General features: G+C 47.0%; 20 non-coding genes and 1 pseudogene across 20 annotated transcripts; all 21 read left to right on the forward strand.

Annotated features, from left to right (window-relative positions):
- The first annotated feature begins 216 nt into the window (after positions 1-216).
- LOC126813640 (U1 spliceosomal RNA) lies at positions 217-380 on the forward strand. The gene has a single exon (XR_007676973.1). It is a non-coding gene; the product is annotated as a U1 spliceosomal RNA (small nuclear RNA).
- Positions 381-995: 615 nt separating this feature from the next.
- LOC126813639 (U1 spliceosomal RNA) lies at positions 996-1,159 on the forward strand. The gene has a single exon (XR_007676972.1). It is a non-coding gene; the product is annotated as a U1 spliceosomal RNA (small nuclear RNA).
- A 615-nt stretch (positions 1,160-1,774) lies between these two features.
- Positions 1,775-1,938, forward strand: LOC126813638 (U1 spliceosomal RNA). The gene has a single exon (XR_007676971.1). It is a non-coding gene; the product is annotated as a U1 spliceosomal RNA (small nuclear RNA).
- Positions 1,939-2,553: 615 nt separating this feature from the next.
- Positions 2,554-2,717, forward strand: LOC126813637 (U1 spliceosomal RNA). The gene has a single exon (XR_007676970.1). It is a non-coding gene; the product is annotated as a U1 spliceosomal RNA (small nuclear RNA).
- A 615-nt stretch (positions 2,718-3,332) lies between these two features.
- Positions 3,333-3,496, forward strand: LOC126813635 (U1 spliceosomal RNA). The gene has a single exon (XR_007676968.1). It is a non-coding gene; the product is annotated as a U1 spliceosomal RNA (small nuclear RNA).
- A 615-nt stretch (positions 3,497-4,111) lies between these two features.
- On the forward strand, positions 4,112-4,275 carry LOC126813633 (U1 spliceosomal RNA). The gene has a single exon (XR_007676967.1). It is a non-coding gene; the product is annotated as a U1 spliceosomal RNA (small nuclear RNA).
- Positions 4,276-4,890: 615 nt separating this feature from the next.
- LOC126813632 (U1 spliceosomal RNA) lies at positions 4,891-5,054 on the forward strand. Its single transcript, XR_007676966.1, has one exon. It is a non-coding gene; the product is annotated as a U1 spliceosomal RNA (small nuclear RNA).
- A 615-nt stretch (positions 5,055-5,669) lies between these two features.
- Positions 5,670-5,833, forward strand: LOC126813631 (U1 spliceosomal RNA). Its single transcript, XR_007676965.1, has one exon. It is a non-coding gene; the product is annotated as a U1 spliceosomal RNA (small nuclear RNA).
- A 615-nt stretch (positions 5,834-6,448) lies between these two features.
- Positions 6,449-6,612, forward strand: LOC126813630 (U1 spliceosomal RNA). Its single transcript, XR_007676964.1, has one exon. It is a non-coding gene; the product is annotated as a U1 spliceosomal RNA (small nuclear RNA).
- A 618-nt stretch (positions 6,613-7,230) lies between these two features.
- LOC126813619 (U1 spliceosomal RNA) lies at positions 7,231-7,394 on the forward strand. The gene has a single exon (XR_007676953.1). It is a non-coding gene; the product is annotated as a U1 spliceosomal RNA (small nuclear RNA).
- Positions 7,395-8,009: 615 nt separating this feature from the next.
- Positions 8,010-8,173, forward strand: LOC126813687 (U1 spliceosomal RNA). Its single transcript, XR_007677017.2, has one exon. It is a non-coding gene; the product is annotated as a U1 spliceosomal RNA (small nuclear RNA).
- Positions 8,174-8,788: 615 nt separating this feature from the next.
- LOC126813688 (U1 spliceosomal RNA) lies at positions 8,789-8,952 on the forward strand. The gene has a single exon (XR_007677018.2). It is a non-coding gene; the product is annotated as a U1 spliceosomal RNA (small nuclear RNA).
- A 615-nt stretch (positions 8,953-9,567) lies between these two features.
- On the forward strand, positions 9,568-9,731 carry LOC126813615 (U1 spliceosomal RNA). The gene has a single exon (XR_007676950.1). It is a non-coding gene; the product is annotated as a U1 spliceosomal RNA (small nuclear RNA).
- Positions 9,732-10,346: 615 nt separating this feature from the next.
- On the forward strand, positions 10,347-10,510 carry LOC126813614 (U1 spliceosomal RNA). Its single transcript, XR_007676949.1, has one exon. It is a non-coding gene; the product is annotated as a U1 spliceosomal RNA (small nuclear RNA).
- Positions 10,511-11,125: 615 nt separating this feature from the next.
- Positions 11,126-11,289, forward strand: LOC126813613 (U1 spliceosomal RNA). The gene has a single exon (XR_007676948.1). It is a non-coding gene; the product is annotated as a U1 spliceosomal RNA (small nuclear RNA).
- A 615-nt stretch (positions 11,290-11,904) lies between these two features.
- LOC126813611 (U1 spliceosomal RNA) lies at positions 11,905-12,068 on the forward strand. The gene has a single exon (XR_007676946.1). It is a non-coding gene; the product is annotated as a U1 spliceosomal RNA (small nuclear RNA).
- Positions 12,069-18,355: 6,287 nt separating this feature from the next.
- Positions 18,356-18,542, forward strand: LOC126813696 (U1 spliceosomal RNA; annotated as a pseudogene).
- A 615-nt stretch (positions 18,543-19,157) lies between these two features.
- Positions 19,158-19,321, forward strand: LOC126813610 (U1 spliceosomal RNA). The gene has a single exon (XR_007676945.1). It is a non-coding gene; the product is annotated as a U1 spliceosomal RNA (small nuclear RNA).
- A 615-nt stretch (positions 19,322-19,936) lies between these two features.
- Positions 19,937-20,100, forward strand: LOC126813609 (U1 spliceosomal RNA). Its single transcript, XR_007676944.1, has one exon. It is a non-coding gene; the product is annotated as a U1 spliceosomal RNA (small nuclear RNA).
- A 615-nt stretch (positions 20,101-20,715) lies between these two features.
- LOC126813608 (U1 spliceosomal RNA) lies at positions 20,716-20,879 on the forward strand. Its single transcript, XR_007676943.1, has one exon. It is a non-coding gene; the product is annotated as a U1 spliceosomal RNA (small nuclear RNA).
- Positions 20,880-21,494: 615 nt separating this feature from the next.
- Positions 21,495-21,658, forward strand: LOC126813607 (U1 spliceosomal RNA). Its single transcript, XR_007676942.1, has one exon. It is a non-coding gene; the product is annotated as a U1 spliceosomal RNA (small nuclear RNA).
- The last annotated feature ends 193 nt before the right edge of the window (positions 21,659-21,851 follow it).

Genomic DNA, 21,851 nt, shown 5'->3' on the forward strand with positions numbered 1-21,851 from the left:
GAGGTGCGTTTTGCCGAAACGTCGGAAAACAGTGTCTCGAAATACCACAATGTATAGTTAGTAGCCGGGCAGTGGTTAATTTGCTTGTCTGTTGTGGTGTGCTATGGGTCGATTTTTTGGCTTTGCTTTGGTGTCGCGCAACGGGTAGGTGTGGTCGGGCCCTAGCGGGACGAGTGCCCACGGCGCAGGAGTCAGCCGATGGCGACCGAGAAAGGCATACTTACCTGGTACGGGAGGCACCGTGATCCGCAAGGCGGTCCTCCCAGGGTGAGGCCTTTCCATTGCACCTAGGTTTGGCTGACCCCTGCGATCGCCCCAAATGTGGGCGACTCGAGTACGTAATTTCTTAGTGTGGGGGACTGCGTTCGCGCTTTCCCCTGTTAATTCAATACGAAAAGAGATCCCTTACCTCTACCTTGCACCCTTGAATTGCACATCTATTTCATTCACACACGCCCGTCAACAGTCAACAATCGTTTCACGTCATAATAGCTTCCACGTTTGTTTACCTTATTCAGTATAGTTTGAGTCGTGTTTCTCCATTTATTTCCCGAGATTTTAGCCAGGGATGAGTGACGAGGTGTAACAATCGTGCACGTGTTATTATGTGTCAACTGTGGCTGCCCGGGCCGACTGGGGTACGTTAGTTTCAACCAATCAGGTCATCTCGGACAAAACACTGGTCGATGGCGTCTACCACACAGCCTTTCGTATCTCTGTCGGAGACCAGACAACTCCGCCAGAATGGCCACATACAGTCTACATTCTCCCTTCGATCGGAGGTGCGTTTTGCCGAAACGTCGGAAAACAGTGTCTCGAAATACCACAATGTATAGTTAGTAGCCGGGCAGTGGTTAATTTGCTTGTCTGTTGTGGTGTGCTATGGGTCGATTTTTTGGCTTTGCTTTGGTGTCGCGCAACGGGTAGGTGTGGTCGGGCCCTAGCGGGACGAGTGCCCACGGCGCAGGAGTCAGCCGATGGCGACCGAGAAAGGCATACTTACCTGGTACGGGAGGCACCGTGATCCGCAAGGCGGTCCTCCCAGGGTGAGGCCTTTCCATTGCACCTAGGTTTGGCTGACCCCTGCGATCGCCCCAAATGTGGGCGACTCGAGTACGTAATTTCTTAGTGTGGGGGACTGCGTTCGCGCTTTCCCCTGTTAATTCAATACGAAAAGAGATCCCTTACCTCTACCTTGCACCCTTGAATTGCACATCTATTTCATTCACACACGCCCGTCAACAGTCAACAATCGTTTCACGTCATAATAGCTTCCACGTTTGTTTACCTTATTCAGTATAGTTTGAGTCGTGTTTCTCCATTTATTTCCCGAGATTTTAGCCAGGGATGAGTGACGAGGTGTAACAATCGTGCACGTGTTATTATGTGTCAACTGTGGCTGCCCGGGCCGACTGGGGTACGTTAGTTTCAACCAATCAGGTCATCTCGGACAAAACACTGGTCGATGGCGTCTACCACACAGCCTTTCGTATCTCTGTCGGAGACCAGACAACTCCGCCAGAATGGCCACATACAGTCTACATTCTCCCTTCGATCGGAGGTGCGTTTTGCCGAAACGTCGGAAAACAGTGTCTCGAAATACCACAATGTATAGTTAGTAGCCGGGCAGTGGTTAATTTGCTTGTCTGTTGTGGTGTGCTATGGGTCGATTTTTTGGCTTTGCTTTGGTGTCGCGCAACGGGTAGGTGTGGTCGGGCCCTAGCGGGACGAGTGCCCACGGCGCAGGAGTCAGCCGATGGCGACCGAGAAAGGCATACTTACCTGGTACGGGAGGCACCGTGATCCGCAAGGCGGTCCTCCCAGGGTGAGGCCTTTCCATTGCACCTAGGTTTGGCTGACCCCTGCGATCGCCCCAAATGTGGGCGACTCGAGTACGTAATTTCTTAGTGTGGGGGACTGCGTTCGCGCTTTCCCCTGTTAATTCAATACGAAAAGAGATCCCTTACCTCTACCTTGCACCCTTGAATTGCACATCTATTTCATTCACACACGCCCGTCAACAGTCAACAATCGTTTCACGTCATAATAGCTTCCACGTTTGTTTACCTTATTCAGTATAGTTTGAGTCGTGTTTCTCCATTTATTTCCCGAGATTTTAGCCAGGGATGAGTGACGAGGTGTAACAATCGTGCACGTGTTATTATGTGTCAACTGTGGCTGCCCGGGCCGACTGGGGTACGTTAGTTTCAACCAATCAGGTCATCTCGGACAAAACACTGGTCGATGGCGTCTACCACACAGCCTTTCGTATCTCTGTCGGAGACCAGACAACTCCGCCAGAATGGCCACATACAGTCTACATTCTCCCTTCGATCGGAGGTGCGTTTTGCCGAAACGTCGGAAAACAGTGTCTCGAAATACCACAATGTATAGTTAGTAGCCGGGCAGTGGTTAATTTGCTTGTCTGTTGTGGTGTGCTATGGGTCGATTTTTTGGCTTTGCTTTGGTGTCGCGCAACGGGTAGGTGTGGTCGGGCCCTAGCGGGACGAGTGCCCACGGCGCAGGAGTCAGCCGATGGCGACCGAGAAAGGCATACTTACCTGGTACGGGAGGCACCGTGATCCGCAAGGCGGTCCTCCCAGGGTGAGGCCTTTCCATTGCACCTAGGTTTGGCTGACCCCTGCGATCGCCCCAAATGTGGGCGACTCGAGTACGTAATTTCTTAGTGTGGGGGACTGCGTTCGCGCTTTCCCCTGTTAATTCAATACGAAAAGAGATCCCTTACCTCTACCTTGCACCCTTGAATTGCACATCTATTTCATTCACACACGCCCGTCAACAGTCAACAATCGTTTCACGTCATAATAGCTTCCACGTTTGTTTACCTTATTCAGTATAGTTTGAGTCGTGTTTCTCCATTTATTTCCCGAGATTTTAGCCAGGGATGAGTGACGAGGTGTAACAATCGTGCACGTGTTATTATGTGTCAACTGTGGCTGCCCGGGCCGACTGGGGTACGTTAGTTTCAACCAATCAGGTCATCTCGGACAAAACACTGGTCGATGGCGTCTACCACACAGCCTTTCGTATCTCTGTCGGAGACCAGACAACTCCGCCAGAATGGCCACATACAGTCTACATTCTCCCTTCGATCGGAGGTGCGTTTTGCCGAAACGTCGGAAAACAGTGTCTCGAAATACCACAATGTATAGTTAGTAGCCGGGCAGTGGTTAATTTGCTTGTCTGTTGTGGTGTGCTATGGGTCGATTTTTTGGCTTTGCTTTGGTGTCGCGCAACGGGTAGGTGTGGTCGGGCCCTAGCGGGACGAGTGCCCACGGCGCAGGAGTCAGCCGATGGCGACCGAGAAAGGCATACTTACCTGGTACGGGAGGCACCGTGATCCGCAAGGCGGTCCTCCCAGGGTGAGGCCTTTCCATTGCACCTAGGTTTGGCTGACCCCTGCGATCGCCCCAAATGTGGGCGACTCGAGTACGTAATTTCTTAGTGTGGGGGACTGCGTTCGCGCTTTCCCCTGTTAATTCAATACGAAAAGAGATCCCTTACCTCTACCTTGCACCCTTGAATTGCACATCTATTTCATTCACACACGCCCGTCAACAGTCAACAATCGTTTCACGTCATAATAGCTTCCACGTTTGTTTACCTTATTCAGTATAGTTTGAGTCGTGTTTCTCCATTTATTTCCCGAGATTTTAGCCAGGGATGAGTGACGAGGTGTAACAATCGTGCACGTGTTATTATGTGTCAACTGTGGCTGCCCGGGCCGACTGGGGTACGTTAGTTTCAACCAATCAGGTCATCTCGGACAAAACACTGGTCGATGGCGTCTACCACACAGCCTTTCGTATCTCTGTCGGAGACCAGACAACTCCGCCAGAATGGCCACATACAGTCTACATTCTCCCTTCGATCGGAGGTGCGTTTTGCCGAAACGTCGGAAAACAGTGTCTCGAAATACCACAATGTATAGTTAGTAGCCGGGCAGTGGTTAATTTGCTTGTCTGTTGTGGTGTGCTATGGGTCGATTTTTTGGCTTTGCTTTGGTGTCGCGCAACGGGTAGGTGTGGTCGGGCCCTAGCGGGACGAGTGCCCACGGCGCAGGAGTCAGCCGATGGCGACCGAGAAAGGCATACTTACCTGGTACGGGAGGCACCGTGATCCGCAAGGCGGTCCTCCCAGGGTGAGGCCTTTCCATTGCACCTAGGTTTGGCTGACCCCTGCGATCGCCCCAAATGTGGGCGACTCGAGTACGTAATTTCTTAGTGTGGGGGACTGCGTTCGCGCTTTCCCCTGTTAATTCAATACGAAAAGAGATCCCTTACCTCTACCTTGCACCCTTGAATTGCACATCTATTTCATTCACACACGCCCGTCAACAGTCAACAATCGTTTCACGTCATAATAGCTTCCACGTTTGTTTACCTTATTCAGTATAGTTTGAGTCGTGTTTCTCCATTTATTTCCCGAGATTTTAGCCAGGGATGAGTGACGAGGTGTAACAATCGTGCACGTGTTATTATGTGTCAACTGTGGCTGCCCGGGCCGACTGGGGTACGTTAGTTTCAACCAATCAGGTCATCTCGGACAAAACACTGGTCGATGGCGTCTACCACACAGCCTTTCGTATCTCTGTCGGAGACCAGACAACTCCGCCAGAATGGCCACATACAGTCTACATTCTCCCTTCGATCGGAGGTGCGTTTTGCCGAAACGTCGGAAAACAGTGTCTCGAAATACCACAATGTATAGTTAGTAGCCGGGCAGTGGTTAATTTGCTTGTCTGTTGTGGTGTGCTATGGGTCGATTTTTTGGCTTTGCTTTGGTGTCGCGCAACGGGTAGGTGTGGTCGGGCCCTAGCGGGACGAGTGCCCACGGCGCAGGAGTCAGCCGATGGCGACCGAGAAAGGCATACTTACCTGGTACGGGAGGCACCGTGATCCGCAAGGCGGTCCTCCCAGGGTGAGGCCTTTCCATTGCACCTAGGTTTGGCTGACCCCTGCGATCGCCCCAAATGTGGGCGACTCGAGTACGTAATTTCTTAGTGTGGGGGACTGCGTTCGCGCTTTCCCCTGTTAATTCAATACGAAAAGAGATCCCTTACCTCTACCTTGCACCCTTGAATTGCACATCTATTTCATTCACACACGCCCGTCAACAGTCAACAATCGTTTCACGTCATAATAGCTTCCACGTTTGTTTACCTTATTCAGTATAGTTTGAGTCGTGTTTCTCCATTTATTTCCCGAGATTTTAGCCAGGGATGAGTGACGAGGTGTAACAATCGTGCACGTGTTATTATGTGTCAACTGTGGCTGCCCGGGCCGACTGGGGTACGTTAGTTTCAACCAATCAGGTCATCTCGGACAAAACACTGGTCGATGGCGTCTACCACACAGCCTTTCGTATCTCTGTCGGAGACCAGACAACTCCGCCAGAATGGCCACATACAGTCTACATTCTCCCTTCGATCGGAGGTGCGTTTTGCCGAAACGTCGGAAAACAGTGTCTCGAAATACCACAATGTATAGTTAGTAGCCGGGCAGTGGTTAATTTGCTTGTCTGTTGTGGTGTGCTATGGGTCGATTTTTTGGCTTTGCTTTGGTGTCGCGCAACGGGTAGGTGTGGTCGGGCCCTAGCGGGACGAGTGCCCACGGCGCAGGAGTCAGCCGATGGCGACCGAGAAAGGCATACTTACCTGGTACGGGAGGCACCGTGATCCGCAAGGCGGTCCTCCCAGGGTGAGGCCTTTCCATTGCACCTAGGTTTGGCTGACCCCTGCGATCGCCCCAAATGTGGGCGACTCGAGTACGTAATTTCTTAGTGTGGGGGACTGCGTTCGCGCTTTCCCCTGTTAATTCAATACGAAAAGAGATCCCTTACCTCTACCTTGCACCCTTGAATTGCACATCTATTTCATTCACACACGCCCGTCAACAGTCAACAATCGTTTCACGTCATAATAGCTTCCACGTTTGTTTACCTTATTCAGTATAGTTTGAGTCGTGTTTCTCCATTTATTTCCCGAGATTTTAGCCAGGGATGAGTGACGAGGTGTAACAATCGTGCACGTGTTATTATGTGTCAACTGTGGCTGCCCGGGCCGACTGGGGTACGTTAGTTTCAACCAATCAGGTCATCTCGGACAAAACACTGGTCGATGGCGTCTACCACACAGCCTTTCGTATCTCTGTCGGAGACCAGACAACTCCGCCAGAATGGCCACATACAGTCTACATTCTCCCTTCGATCGGAGGTGCGTTTTGCCGAAACGTCGGAAAACAGTGTCTCGAAATACCACAATGTATAGTTAGTAGCCGGGCAGTGGTTAATTTGCTTGTCTGTTGTGGTGTGCTATGGGTCGATTTTTTGGCTTTGCTTTGGTGTCGCGCAACGGGTAGGTGTGGTCGGGCCCTAGCGGGACGAGTGCCCACGGCGCAGGAGTCAGCCGATGGCGACCGAGAAAGGCATACTTACCTGGTACGGGAGGCACCGTGATCCGCAAGGCGGTCCTCCCAGGGTGAGGCCTTTCCATTGCACCTAGGTTTGGCTGACCCCTGCGATCGCCCCAAATGTGGGCGACTCGAGTACGTAATTTCTTAGTGTGGGGGACTGCGTTCGCGCTTTCCCCTGTTAATTCAATACGAAAAGAGATCCCTTACCTCTACCTTGCACCCTTGAATTGCACATCTATTTCATTCACACACGCCCGTCAACAGTCAACAATCGTTTCACGTCATAATAGCTTCCACGTTTGTTTACCTTATTCAGTATAGTTTGAGTCGTGTTTCTCCATTTATTTCCCGAGATTTTAGCCAGGGATGAGTGACGAGGTGTAACAATCGTGCACGTGTTATTATGTGTCAACTGTGGCTGCCCGGGCCGACTGGGGTACGTTAGTTTCAACCAATCAGGTCATCTCGGACAAAACACTGGTCGATGGCGTCTACCACACAGCCTTTCGTATCTCTGTCGGAGACCAGACAACTCCGCCAGAATGGCCACATACAGTCTACATTCTCCCTTCGATCGGAGGTGCGTTTTGCCGAAACGTCGGAAAACAGTGTCTCGAAATACCACAATGTATAGTTAGTAGCCGGGCAGTGGTTAATTTGCTTGTCTGTTGTGGTGTGCTATGGGTCGATTTTTTGGCTTTGCTTTGGTGTCGCGCCGCAACGGGTAGGTGTGGTCGGGCCCTAGCGGGACGAGTGCCCACGGCGCAGGAGTCAGCCGATGGCGGCCAAGAAAGGCATACTTACCTGGTACGGGAGGCACCGTGATCCGCAAGGCGGTCCTCCCAGGGTGAGGCCTTTCCATTGCACCTAGGTTTGGCTGACCCCTGCGATCGCCCCAAATGTGGGCGACTCGAGTACGTAATTTCTTAGTGTGGGGGACTGCGTTCGCGCTTTCCCCTGTTAATTCAATACGAAAAGAGATCCCTTACCTCTACCTTGCACCCTTGAATTGCACATCTATTTCATTCACACAAGCCCGTCAACAGTCAACAATGGTTTCACGTCATAATAGCTTCCACGTTTGTTTACCTTATTCAGTATAGTTTGAGTTGTGTTTCTCCATTTATTTCCCGAGATTTTAGCCAGGGATGAGTGACGAGGTGTAACAATCGTGCACGTGTTATTATGTGTCAACTGTGGCTGCCCGGGCCGACTGGGGTACGTTAGTTTCAACCAATCAGGTCATCTCGGACAAAACACTGGTCGATGGCGTCTACCACACAGCCTTTCGTATCTCTGTCGGAGACCAGACAACTCCGCCAGAATGGCCACATACAGTCTACATTCTCCCTTCGATCGGAGGTGCGTTTTGCCGAAACGTCGGAAAACAGTGTCTCGAAATACCACAATGTATAGTTAGTAGCCGGGCAGTGGTTAATTTGCTTGTCTGTTGTGGTGTGCTATGGGTCGATTTTTTGGCTTTGCTTTGGTGTCGCGCAACGGGTAGGTGTGGTCGGGCCCTAGCGGGACGAGTGCCCACGGCGCAGGAGTCAGCCGATGGCGGCCAAGAAAGGCATACTTACCTGGTACGGGAGGCACCGTGATCCGCAAGGCGGTCCTCCCAGGGTGAGGCCTTTCCATTGCACCTAGGTTTGGCTGACCCCTGCGATCGCCCCAAATGTGGGCGACTCGAGTACGTAATTTCTTAGTGTGGGGGACTGCGTTCGCGCTTTCCCCTGTTAATTCAATACGAAAAGAGATCCCTTACCTCTACCTTGCACCCTTGAATTGCACATCTATTTCATTCACACAAGCCCGTCAACAGTCAACAATGGTTTCACGTCATAATAGCTTCCACGTTTGTTTACCTTATTCAGTATAGTTTGAGTTGTGTTTCTCCATTTATTTCCCGAGATTTTAGCCAGGGATGAGTGACGAGGTGTAACAATCGTGCACGTGTTATTATGTGTCAACTGTGGCTGCCCGGGCCGACTGGGGTACGTTAGTTTCAACCAATCAGGTCATCTCGGACAAAACACTGGTCGATGGCGTCTACCACACAGCCTTTCGTATCTCTGTCGGAGACCAGACAACTCCGCCAGAATGGCCACATACAGTCTACATTCTCCCTTCGATCGGAGGTGCGTTTTGCCGAAACGTCGGAAAACAGTGTCTCGAAATACCACAATGTATAGTTAGTAGCCGGGCAGTGGTTAATTTGCTTGTCTGTTGTGGTGTGCTATGGGTCGATTTTTTGGCTTTGCTTTGGTGTCGCGCAACGGGTAGGTGTGGTCGGGCCCTAGCGGGACGAGTGCCCACGGCGCAGGAGTCAGCCGATGGCGGCCAAGAAAGGCATACTTACCTGGTACGGGAGGCACCGTGATCCGCAAGGCGGTCCTCCCAGGGTGAGGCCTTTCCATTGCACCTAGGTTTGGCTGACCCCTGCGATCGCCCCAAATGTGGGCGACTCGAGTACGTAATTTCTTAGTGTGGGGGACTGCGTTCGCGCTTTCCCCTGTTAATTCAATACGAAAAGAGATCCCTTACCTCTACCTTGCACCCTTGAATTGCACATCTATTTCATTCACACAAGCCCGTCAACAGTCAACAATGGTTTCACGTCATAATAGCTTCCACGTTTGTTTACCTTATTCAGTATAGTTTGAGTTGTGTTTCTCCATTTATTTCCCGAGATTTTAGCCAGGGATGAGTGACGAGGTGTAACAATCGTGCACGTGTTATTATGTGTCAACTGTGGCTGCCCGGGCCGACTGGGGTACGTTAGTTTCAACCAATCAGGTCATCTCGGACAAAACACTGGTCGATGGCGTCTACCACACAGCCTTTCGTATCTCTGTCGGAGACCAGACAACTCCGCCAGAATGGCCACATACAGTCTACATTCTCCCTTCGATCGGAGGTGCGTTTTGCCGAAACGTCGGAAAACAGTGTCTCGAAATACCACAATGTATAGTTAGTAGCCGGGCAGTGGTTAATTTGCTTGTCTGTTGTGGTGTGCTATGGGTCGATTTTTTGGCTTTGCTTTGGTGTCGCGCAACGGGTAGGTGTGGTCGGGCCCTAGCGGGACGAGTGCCCACGGCGCAGGAGTCAGCCGATGGCGGCCAAGAAAGGCATACTTACCTGGTACGGGAGGCACCGTGATCCGCAAGGCGGTCCTCCCAGGGTGAGGCCTTTCCATTGCACCTAGGTTTGGCTGACCCCTGCGATCGCCCCAAATGTGGGCGACTCGAGTACGTAATTTCTTAGTGTGGGGGACTGCGTTCGCGCTTTCCCCTGTTAATTCAATACGAAAAGAGATCCCTTACCTCTACCTTGCACCCTTGAATTGCACATCTATTTCATTCACACAAGCCCGTCAACAGTCAACAATGGTTTCACGTCATAATAGCTTCCACGTTTGTTTACCTTATTCAGTATAGTTTGAGTTGTGTTTCTCCATTTATTTCCCGAGATTTTAGCCAGGGATGAGTGACGAGGTGTAACAATCGTGCACGTGTTATTATGTGTCAACTGTGGCTGCCCGGGCCGACTGGGGTACGTTAGTTTCAACCAATCAGGTCATCTCGGACAAAACACTGGTCGATGGCGTCTACCACACAGCCTTTCGTATCTCTGTCGGAGACCAGACAACTCCGCCAGAATGGCCACATACAGTCTACATTCTCCCTTCGATCGGAGGTGCGTTTTGCCGAAACGTCGGAAAACAGTGTCTCGAAATACCACAATGTATAGTTAGTAGCCGGGCAGTGGTTAATTTGCTTGTCTGTTGTGGTGTGCTATGGGTCGATTTTTTGGCTTTGCTTTGGTGTCGCGCAACGGGTAGGTGTGGTCGGGCCCTAGCGGGACGAGTGCCCACGGCGCAGGAGTCAGCCGATGGCGGCCAAGAAAGGCATACTTACCTGGTACGGGAGGCACCGTGATCCGCAAGGCGGTCCTCCCAGGGTGAGGCCTTTCCATTGCACCTAGGTTTGGCTGACCCCTGCGATCGCCCCAAATGTGGGCGACTCGAGTACGTAATTTCTTAGTGTGGGGGACTGCGTTCGCGCTTTCCCCTGTTAATTCAATACGAAAAGAGATCCCTTACCTCTACCTTGCACCCTTGAATTGCACATCTATTTCATTCACACAAGCCCGTCAACAGTCAACAATGGTTTCACGTCATAATAGCTTCCACGTTTGTTTACCTTATTCAGTATAGTTTGAGTTGTGTTTCTCCATTTATTTCCCGAGATTTTAGCCAGGGATGAGTGACGAGGTGTAACAATCGTGCACGTGTTATTATGTGTCAACTGTGGCTGCCCGGGCCGACTGGGGTACGTTAGTTTCAACCAATCAGGTCATCTCGGACAAAACACTGGTCGATGGCGTCTACCACACAGCCTTTCGTATCTCTGTCGGAGACCAGACAACTCCGCCAGAATGGCCACATACAGTCTACATTCTCCCTTCGATCGGAGGTGCGTTTTGCCGAAACGTCGGAAAACAGTGTCTCGAAATACCACAATGTATAGTTAGTAGCCGGGCAGTGGTTAATTTGCTTGTCTGTTGTGGTGTGCTATGGGTCGATTTTTTGGCTTTGCTTTGGTGTCGCGCAACGGGTAGGTGTGGTCGGGCCCTAGCGGGACGAGTGCCCACGGCGCAGGAGTCAGCCGATGGCGGCCAAGAAAGGCATACTTACCTGGTACGGGAGGCACCGTGATCCGCAAGGCGGTCCTCCCAGGGTGAGGCCTTTCCATTGCACCTAGGTTTGGCTGACCCCTGCGATCGCCCCAAATGTGGGCGACTCGAGTACGTAATTTCTTAGTGTGGGGGACTGCGTTCGCGCTTTCCCCTGTTAATTCAATACGAAAAGAGATCCCTTACCTCTACCTTGCACCCTTGAATTGCACATCTATTTCATTCACACAAGCCCGTCAACAGTCAACAATGGTTTCACGTCATAATAGCTTCCACGTTTGTTTACCTTATTCAGTATAGTTTGAGTTGTGTTTCTCCATTTATTTCCCGAGATTTTAGCCAGGGATGAGTGACGAGGTGTAACAATCGTGCACGTGTTATTATGTGTCAACTGTGGCTGCCCGGGCCGACTGGGGTACGTTAGTTTCAACCAATCAGGTCATCTCGGACAAAACACTGGTCGATGGCGTCTACCACACAGCCTTTCGTATCTCTGTCGGAGACCAGACAACTCCGCCAGAATGGCCACATACAGTCTACATTCTCCCTTCGATCGGAGGTGCGTTTTGCCGAAACGTCGGAAAACAGTGTCTCGAAATACCACAATGTATAGTTAGTAGCCGGGCAGTGGTTAATTTGCTTGTCTGTTGTGGTGTGCTATGGGTCGATTTTTTGGCTTTGCTTTGGTGTCGCGCAACGGGTAGGTGTGGTCGGGCCCTAGCGGGACGAGTGCCCACGGCGCAGGAGTCAGCCGATGGCGGCCAAGAAAGGCATACTTACCTGGTACGGGAGGCACCGTGATCCGCAAGGCGGTCCTCCCAGGGTGAGGCCTTTCCATTGCACCTAGGTTTGGCTGACCCCTGCGATCGCCCCAAATGTGGGCGACTCGAGTACGTAATTTCTTAGTGTGGGGGACTGCGTTCGCGCTTTCCCCTGTTAATTCAATACGAAAAGAGATCCCTTACCTCTACCTTGCACCCTTGAATTGCACATCTATTTCATTCACACAAGCCCGTCAACAGTCAACAATGGTTTCACGTCATAATAGCTTCCACGTTTGTTTACCTTATTCAGTATAGTTTGAGTTGTGTTTCTCCATTTATTTCCCGAGATTTTAGCCAGGGATGAGTGACGAGGTGTAACAATCGTGCACGTGTTATTATGTGTCAACTGTGGCTGCCCGGGCCGACTGGGGTACGTTAGTTTCAACCAATCAGGTCATCTCGGACAAAACACTGGTCGATGGCGTCTACCACACAGCCTTTCGTATCTCTGTCGGAGACCAGACAACTCCGCCAGAATGGCCACATACAGTCTACATTCTCCCTTCGATCGGAGGTGCGTTTTGCCGAAACGTCGGAAAACAGTGTCTCGAAATACCACAATGTATAGTTAGTAGCCGGGCAGTGGTTAATTTGCTTGTCTGTTGTGGTGTGCTATGGGTCGATTTTTTGGCTTTGCTTTGGTGTCGCGCAACGGGTAGGTGTGGTCGGGCCCTAGCGGGACGAGTGCCCACGGCGCAGGAGTCAGCCGATGGCGGCCAAGAAAGGCATACTTACCTGGTACGGGAGGCACCGTGATCCGCAAGTATTTATATATGTGTTAGACAAGAGTCAGTATTGTGAGCGTTATTAGAGTGTTTCATTGTGAATCCGTTCTACGTTTGTTCTAGTGTTTTATCAAGCTTTTTCTGTTTGGATTATCTGCCCGTTCGGATTATAGTGTGTTGTGGTCGTCCGTGGCAACCATGCCGGACGATCATATTATTGATGTGGAATTGGATGATGATGATATTGACGATGACACTGTAAGTAGAATAGTTAAAATCACAGTAAAAAGAAATATAATTGTATATAGGATGACTCTTTTAAAGATGCTGTCTGCTGCGCTCAAAACGGGTAGAGGAGGGGTAGAAGCCATTGCCAAACGAGACAAGGGAGAAGAATGGTACGTCACCATGTCTTCTCGTGAAGCTGTTAATTCCCTCTTAGCGTTGGGATCTTTTGTTCACGCGAACATTATTTTTTTCTTCTGCTCAGCTACAAGGTCAGTTGTCAATCTTAGGGTACATTGGGTACCGAGATATGTTAAGAATAGGTTTCTTGAGAAAGTGTTTGATCGCTATGGAGAGGTAACGAATGTTACAGAAGAATCGTTAAATTATGAAGGGACGATGGTCGGTACTGGTATGCGTAATGTGACTTTGATCGTTTCGGACTTTGCCAGGAATCCTATTCCCCATATGATACGTGTGGGTGGTGCGAAAGAAATACGGATGCTTGTGACAGCCCCGGGGAGGCTGCCGTTGTGCTTGAAGTGCCACTGTATTGGCCATGTGTCGGCAAACTGTGATAATTCAGTGTGGGGACCCCAGAGGAAAACCTTCGCGCAAGCGGTTTCTCCGAAGGCCCCTGTAGTAGTGGAGCCGCCTCCAGTAGTAGGGGGGGACAGTGATATTGATCGTGGGATGAATGTATCTATGGTCGACAAGGGGTCAGATGGGTCTAAGGACCTGGGAGAGGAGCGTGTTGAGACAATAGATGAAAGCATGAACATAGAAGGCGAGAATCATAGCTCGGGCTCGATTTTTTCGCCGGGTAGTAGCCCACCGAGGAGACTTCCAGTCCTGGTGAATTATGACTCGCGGGCGGGTGATAAAAGGAAATCTCATGTAGACGCTGAGGGTTTTGAACTAGTTATTAATAAGAAGAACAAAGAAATAAACTAGTCTTTCTATTTTCAGTTTGTTGACGACTCGGACCCGCCCTGTGGAATATTCTTGTGTTTTTTTGTTTCAGCCCTACCAGAGTCATGGCCAGCCTATCGGACTATTCTTTTAATTATTTAATAATTGTGTTGTTATTTGATATATTTGTGGTATATTGTCATTTCATTTTGTGTGTATGCCACTTTAAAGTTTCTTTGTATAATCGGTTCGCCGTCTGCTTTTGTTTAGGTCGTCAGTCGTGTGTGTGTATAGACAATAGAGTCCAGCGTCCTGTCTATTGTTATATGGGTCTCGCCAGGTTAATATGTGTACACTGTAAGCCTGGTTCGCAGTGTTCACCATCTATGACGTCACGTGTTTTTATTTCTGTAGTAGATGTATTTTAATGAAAACTATCTATTTCCTATATTATACACTATTATTATATTGTATATCATATTCTATTTCACCTTTATATAATAAAATGGCTGCCAATGAACTAAATATTATTTCTATTAATTGTAATGGTTTATTTCAGGATAAAAGGAAACGATTGCTTGTAAATGATTTAAAGTCGCGTAAAGCTGACATTATTTACTTGCAAGAGACCCATTTAGAAAATATTACTGAAGGGGTTAAGTTAGAGGGGTTGGGCAATTTTAAAGCATTTTTTAGTTTTGGGGCTAATAAGCAATATGGGGTGGGTATTTTGGTGAATAAAAATATTAATTACAGTTTGATTAAATTTGATTATGATTTTGAGGGCCGAATGTTATGTTTAGATTTAATGATTTCAAGTATAAAGTTCCGTTTTTTAAATGTATATGCCCCAGTAGTTGTGACTGAAAGAAGAGAATTTTTTAATTACATTTATAAATTTTGTATAACATCGTCGATTCTATGTTTAGGGGGTGATTTTAATTGCATTTTATCGCCACTTGATAAGGTAGGGGGTAACCCGGATTCGGGAAGGGAGGGGCATATACAATTAAATAGAATTATTTCTGATTTTAATCTTTTAGACGGGTATAGACATCTGCACCCTGACGGTAGAGTGACTACCTGGAGGGGTGCAGGTGTCTCTACCCGTATAGACAGATTTTATTTTTCAGCCAGATGTGTTAATTCTTTTAGCAGTTATAATGTCTTTCCATGTTCTTTTTCAGATCATGACTATATATTTTTTACTGTTAACTTGAATGATGATTTAAGTATTGGTCCGGGTTTTTGGAAATTTAACAATTCTATCTTAAACAAGGAAGATTTTGTTTCTTTATTTCGAGAATTTTGGGAAGATTATAGTTTAGATATAGAAGTATCCCTCGCATGGTGGGAGCAGGCGAAGCTTGATATTAAATCGTTTGTTATTGCTTACTGTAAGCGTAAAGTTAAACTTGATACGCAGGAGCGTCGTCTGCTTGAGAGTCGATATAATAGTTTACTGCTGGCGGAGTCACGTGACCCAGGTGTTTATATTGACCAGTTAAAATCTGTTAAGAAAGAATTAAGTAACCTATGTTTAGCTAAAGACTATGGTAATTTAATTCGGGCGAAAGCTCAATACTTAGATAATAATGAGTCACCTTCTAAGTATTTCATTCAAAAGGAACACAAGCGCGGCAATGATAAAGTAATTAGGTGCTTAGAAGATACTGATTCGACTTTGTTTAAAGATACTAATAATATTAAACGTATTGCACGTTCTTTTTATTCTAATTTGTTCACATCTGAACCAATTGATACAGAGATTTCTGATGATTTTTTAAGTGGCTTACCCCAGTTATCTGAGGAAAGCAGAGAGTTATGCGATGGCGAGATTTCGTATTCGGATGTTAAATTTGCTGTTAGTAATTTCAAGTCCCATCGCTCCCCTGGGGGTGATGGACTGAGCCGGGAGTTCTATTTTACTTTTATCGATATTTTAGGTCCTATTTTGGTAAAATTGTATAATCAATGTTTTGAGCAGGGAACTTTAACAAATTCTCAAAGATCTTGTATAATTACGCTTATTTGTAAGGATAAAAATAAAGCAGAGAATATGAAGTTTTGGCGCCCAATTTCCTTGCTCAATGTTGATTATAAAATTTTATCAAAAATCATTCAGATGCGATTGAGTGTGGTTTTGTCGGAGGTCATCCATTCTGATCAGACTTGTTCGGTACCGGGGAGGAGGATTTCTGATAATCTTCACTTAATCCGCAATATCATTGATTATATCAATCAGAAGAAAATTAGTTGCGCATTTGTAAATATTGATTCAGCTAAGGCCTTCGATCGTGTTGATCATTCATTTTTATTTAATTGTCTTCAAAATTATAATTTTGGTTCGTCATTTATAAAGTGGGTTCGTCTGCTTTATACGGATATTTCCAGTTCTGTTTTAATTAATGGTTTTGTTTCTGACCCGTTCCCTGTCACCCGTTCTGTACGACAGGGATGTTCGTTATCCCCATTATTATATGTTTTAGTACTTGAACCTTTTCTAATTAAGATCAGGAATGACTTACTTATAAAAGGATTGAAACTGCCCGGTTGTTCGGAAGAGGCGAGAGTGGTAGCTTATGCTGATGACGTTACAGGTGTGTGCGTTGATCCGGAAAGTGTTAAGCGGCTTCTTGAGATTTACGAGCTATTTGGGAAAGGTTCTGGAGCCCAGCTCAATAAATTAAAAACAAAAGTTTTAACTTTCGGGGATAAATGGGATAAAATTAATGAAAATGAGTTCGGTGTAGCTTGGCCGCTGTCACAGAAGATTTTAGGAGTCCAGTTCGGTCGCGATATTACTCTTGATGATAATTGGTCTAAGATTTTAAATTCGTATATCAGTGTTTTAAGATCGTATGATGATCGTGAGTTTTCGTTATTAGGTAAATCAACAGTAGCTAGGACTTTCGCCGCTTCCAAACTCTGGTATGTTGGTACTGTTATAGATCTCCCGGCTTATTTACTTAAATCATTTAATTCCTACATGTTTAAATTTATTTGGGGAACAAAGCGTTTTGAACCACTCAAGCGTTCGGTTCTTTACTGTAATAAAGAGGACGGGGGGTTAAATGTTGTCCATATACTGTGTAAATTGTATAGTTTCCGTTTATTACATCTTAACAATATTATATGTTCAACGGATAGGTCAAAATGGTTTTATTTTGCGCGATATTGGCTGGGTTTTTCTTTAAGGGGGCATAACTCCAGTTTTGGATCAAATCAATTACCGCATAGCGCGTTTATTCCTTCGTTTTATAAAGGCTGTTTAAATATATTTAGGTATTTTATCAACTTATTTCCAAATTTTGATTTTTCAGTCCCCCATTCCTCTAAGGTATTCTATAGTTTATTATTGACTACGTGTACGACGTATAATACTGTTCAAGATGTAATGCCCAATATTGATTTTAAATTAGTTTGGAGGAATACTAATAACAATTTTGTTGATCCGAAAGATCGTAGTTTAGCATGGAGGCTAGCACACGATATTGTTCCTACAATGTGGACGTTATATTGTCGTCATCATTCTTTTCAAACTAAATGTACATTTTGTAATTGTGTTGAGTCGGTGGAACATCTATTTTATACCTGTTCAACTGTGGCCCCTATTTGGGAAATAATTAAAATCTGGATTTCTGCAATTTCATTATATAAAGTTACTTTAGATTTTAAATTGATTCGGTTTTTAATTTTGCCAAAGTTGAACAGGTACAAAGTAGATGTTATCGTTTTAATTATTAATATGGCTAAAAGGGTAATCTGGTTGAATAGAAATGATTGTAAGTTTAGATTTAAGACTGTTTCTCCAAATGTAATTATTTGTCAGTTTTTAGAACGCCTTCGTTTCCGGATATTAGTTGATAAATATCGTTTTTCTGTAAATGAATTTTATAAATATTGGTTAGAGTCTGACACGTTTTGCCGCTTAAATAATTCAAATAAATTAATTTTCAGCTTTTAAGCCTATTATAGCGTTTAAACGGCGTCTGCTACAACTTGTTTGTTTAGTCCGTATTGATGTCACGTGGTTACCGTTGTCTTAACCCCATTAACGCGGCTGGTAATACCGTTAGGTATTTTAACCCTGTAAACTTCGCTTGATTTGTAAGTATTGTACAAAATTTTGCTTGGTTTTAATTTTTCTGCTTTTGTACGTGAATTAATTTTTGCTTACTATTTTGATTATAATTAGCTTTTGATTCATTTTTTGTTTAGTTCTTCTATTATTATTTCATTTTGATTCATTTTTGTTTAGTTGTTCTTCTATTATTAGTTCATTTTGATTCATTTTTGTTTAGTTGTTCTTCTATTATTATTTCATTTTGATTCATTTTTTGTTTAGTTGCTCTCTTTTGTTTGTATTGATTTATATTATTATTTCATTTGAATGGGGTTTGGATTCTAATTATAATTAGAATATTTTATATCATTTTAAAATTGTTCACTCCTCCCATCATTATTTTAATTTCTCCTGTATATATAAGATATGAAGTTTGTACATAGATGATGGGTTAATGCCAACATGTATATATTGTTTATCTAGGAGTGAATAAATCTTTATAAAAAAAAAAAAAAAAAAAAAAAAAAAAAGGCGGTCCTCCCAGGGTGAGGCCTTTCCATTGCACCTAGGTTTGGCTGACCCCTGCGATCGCCCCAAATGTGGGCGACTCGAGTACGTAATTTCTTAGTGTGGGGGACTGCGTTCGCGCTTTCCCCTGTTAATTCAATACGAAAAGAGATCCCTTACCTCTACCTTGCACCCTTGAATTGCACATCTATTTCATTCACACAAGCCCGTCAACAGTCAACAATGGTTTCACGTCATAATAGCTTCCACGTTTGTTTACCTTATTCAGTATAGTTTGAGTTGTGTTTCTCCATTTATTTCCCGAGATTTTAGCCAGGGATGAGTGACGAGGTGTAACAATCGTGCACGTGTTATTATGTGTCAACTGTGGCTGCCCGGGCCGACTGGGGTACGTTAGTTTCAACCAATCAGGTCATCTCGGACAAAACACTGGTCGATGGCGTCTACCACACAGCCTTTCGTATCTCTGTCGGAGACCAGACAACTCCGCCAGAATGGCCACATACAGTCTACATTCTCCCTTCGATCGGAGGTGCGTTTTGCCGAAACGTCGGAAAACAGTGTCTCGAAATACCACAATGTATAGTTAGTAGCCGGGCAGTGGTTAATTTGCTTGTCTGTTGTGGTGTGCTATGGGTCGATTTTTTGGCTTTGCTTTGGTGTCGCGCAACGGGTAGGTGTGGTCGGGCCCTAGCGGGACGAGTGCCCACGGCGCAGGAGTCAGCCGATGGCGGCCAAGAAAGGCATACTTACCTGGTACGGGAGGCACCGTGATCCGCAAGGCGGTCCTCCCAGGGTGAGGCCTTTCCATTGCACCTAGGTTTGGCTGACCCCTGCGATCGCCCCAAATGTGGGCGACTCGAGTACGTAATTTCTTAGTGTGGGGGACTGCGTTCGCGCTTTCCCCTGTTAATTCAATACGAAAAGAGATCCCTTACCTCTACCTTGCACCCTTGAATTGCACATCTATTTCATTCACACAAGCCCGTCAACAGTCAACAATGGTTTCACGTCATAATAGCTTCCACGTTTGTTTACCTTATTCAGTATAGTTTGAGTTGTGTTTCTCCATTTATTTCCCGAGATTTTAGCCAGGGATGAGTGACGAGGTGTAACAATCGTGCACGTGTTATTATGTGTCAACTGTGGCTGCCCGGGCCGACTGGGGTACGTTAGTTTCAACCAATCAGGTCATCTCGGACAAAACACTGGTCGATGGCGTCTACCACACAGCCTTTCGTATCTCTGTCGGAGACCAGACAACTCCGCCAGAATGGCCACATACAGTCTACATTCTCCCTTCGATCGGAGGTGCGTTTTGCCGAAACGTCGGAAAACAGTGTCTCGAAATACCACAATGTATAGTTAGTAGCCGGGCAGTGGTTAATTTGCTTGTCTGTTGTGGTGTGCTATGGGTCGATTTTTTGGCTTTGCTTTGGTGTCGCGCAACGGGTAGGTGTGGTCGGGCCCTAGCGGGACGAGTGCCCACGGCGCAGGAGTCAGCCGATGGCGGCCGAGAAAGGCATACTTACCTGGTACGGGAGGCACCGTGATCCGCAAGGCGGTCCTCCCAGGGTGAGGCCTTTCCATTGCACCTAGGTTTGGCTGACCCCTGCGATCGCCCCAAATGTGGGCGACTCGAGTACGTAATTTCTTAGTGTGGGGGACTGCGTTCGCGCTTTCCCCTGTTAATTCAATACGAAAAGAGATCCCTTACCTCTACCTTGCACCCTTGAATTGCACATCTATTTCATTCACACAAGCCCGTCAACAGTCAACAATGGTTTCACGTCATAATAGCTTCCACGTTTGTTTACCTTATTCAGTATAGTTTGAGTTGTGTTTCTCCATTTATTTCCCGAGATTTTAGCCAGGGATGAGTGACGAGGTGTAACAATCGTGCACGTGTTATTATGTGTCAACTGTGGCTGCCCGGGCCGACTGGGGTACGTTAGTTTCAACCAATCAGGTCATCTCGGACAAAACACTGGTCGATGGCGTCTACCACACAGCCTTTCGTATCTCTGTCGGAGACCAGACAACTCCGCCAGAATGGCCACATACAGTCTACATTCTCCCTTCGATCGGAGGTGCGTTTTGCCGAAACGTCGGAAAACAGTGTCTCGAAATACCACAATGTATAGTTAGTAGCCGGGCAGTGGTTAATTTGCTTGTCTGTTGTGGTGTGCTATGGGTCGATTTTTTGGCTTTGCTTTGGTGTCGCGCAACGGGTAGGTGTGGTCGGGCCCTAGCGGGACGAGTGCCCACGGCGCAGGAGTCAGCCGATGGCGGCCAAGAAAGGCATACTTACCTGGTACGGGAGGCACCGTGATCCGCAAGGCGGTCCTCCCAGGGTGAGGCCTTTCCATTGCACCTAGGTTTGGCTGACCCCTGCGATCGCCCCAAATGTGGGCGACTCGAGTACGTAATTTCTTAGTGTGGGGGACTGCGTTCGCGCTTTCCCCTGTTAATTCAATACGAAAAGAGATCCCTTACCTCTACCTTGCACCCTTGAATTGCACATCTATTTCATTCACACAAGCCCGTCAACAGTCAACAATGGTTTCACGTCATAATAGCTTCCACGTTTGTTTACCTTATTCAGTATAGTTTGAGTTGTGTTTCTCCATTTATTTCCCGAGATTTTAGCCAGGGATGAGTGACGAGGTGTAACAATCGTGCACGTGTTATTATGTGTCAACTGTGGCTGCCCGGGCCGACTGGGGTACGTTAGTTTCAACCAATCAGGTCATCTCGGACAAAACACTGGTCGATGGCGTCTACCACACAGCCTTTCGTATCTCTGTCGGAGACCAGACAACTCCGCCAGAATGGCCACATACAGTCTACATTCTCCCTTCGATCGGAGGTGCGTTTTGCCGAAACGTCGGAAAACAGTGTCTCGAAATACCACAATGTATAGTTAGTAGCCGGGCAGTGGTTAATTTGCTTGTCTGTTGTGGTGTGCTATGGGTCGATTTTTTGGCTTTGCTTTGGTGTCGCGCAACGGGTAGGTGTGGTCGGGCCCTAGCGGGACGAGTGCCCACGGCGCAGGAGTCAGCCGATGGCGGCCAAGAAAGGCATACTTACCTGGTACGGGAGGCACCGTGATCCGCAAGGCGGTCCTCCCAGGGTGAGGCCTTTCCATTGCACCTAGGTTTGGCTGACCCCTGCGATCGCCCCAAATGTGGGCGACTCGAGTACGTAATTTCTTAGTGTGGGGGACTGCGTTCGCGCTTTCCCCTGTTAATTCAATACGAAAAGAGATCCCTTACCTCTACCTTGCACCCTTGAATTGCACATCTATTTCATTCACACAAGCCCGTCAACAGTCAACAATGGTTTCACGTCATAATAGCTTCCACGTTTGTTTACCTTATTCAGTATAGTTTGAGTTGTGTTTCTCCATTTATTTCCCGAGATTTTAGCCAGGGATGAG

Source organism: Patella vulgata, chromosome 2, assembly GCF_932274485.2.
Source record: "Patella vulgata chromosome 2, xgPatVulg1.2, whole genome shotgun sequence".
NCBI classification, from domain to species: domain Eukaryota; kingdom Metazoa; phylum Mollusca; class Gastropoda; family Patellidae; genus Patella; species Patella vulgata.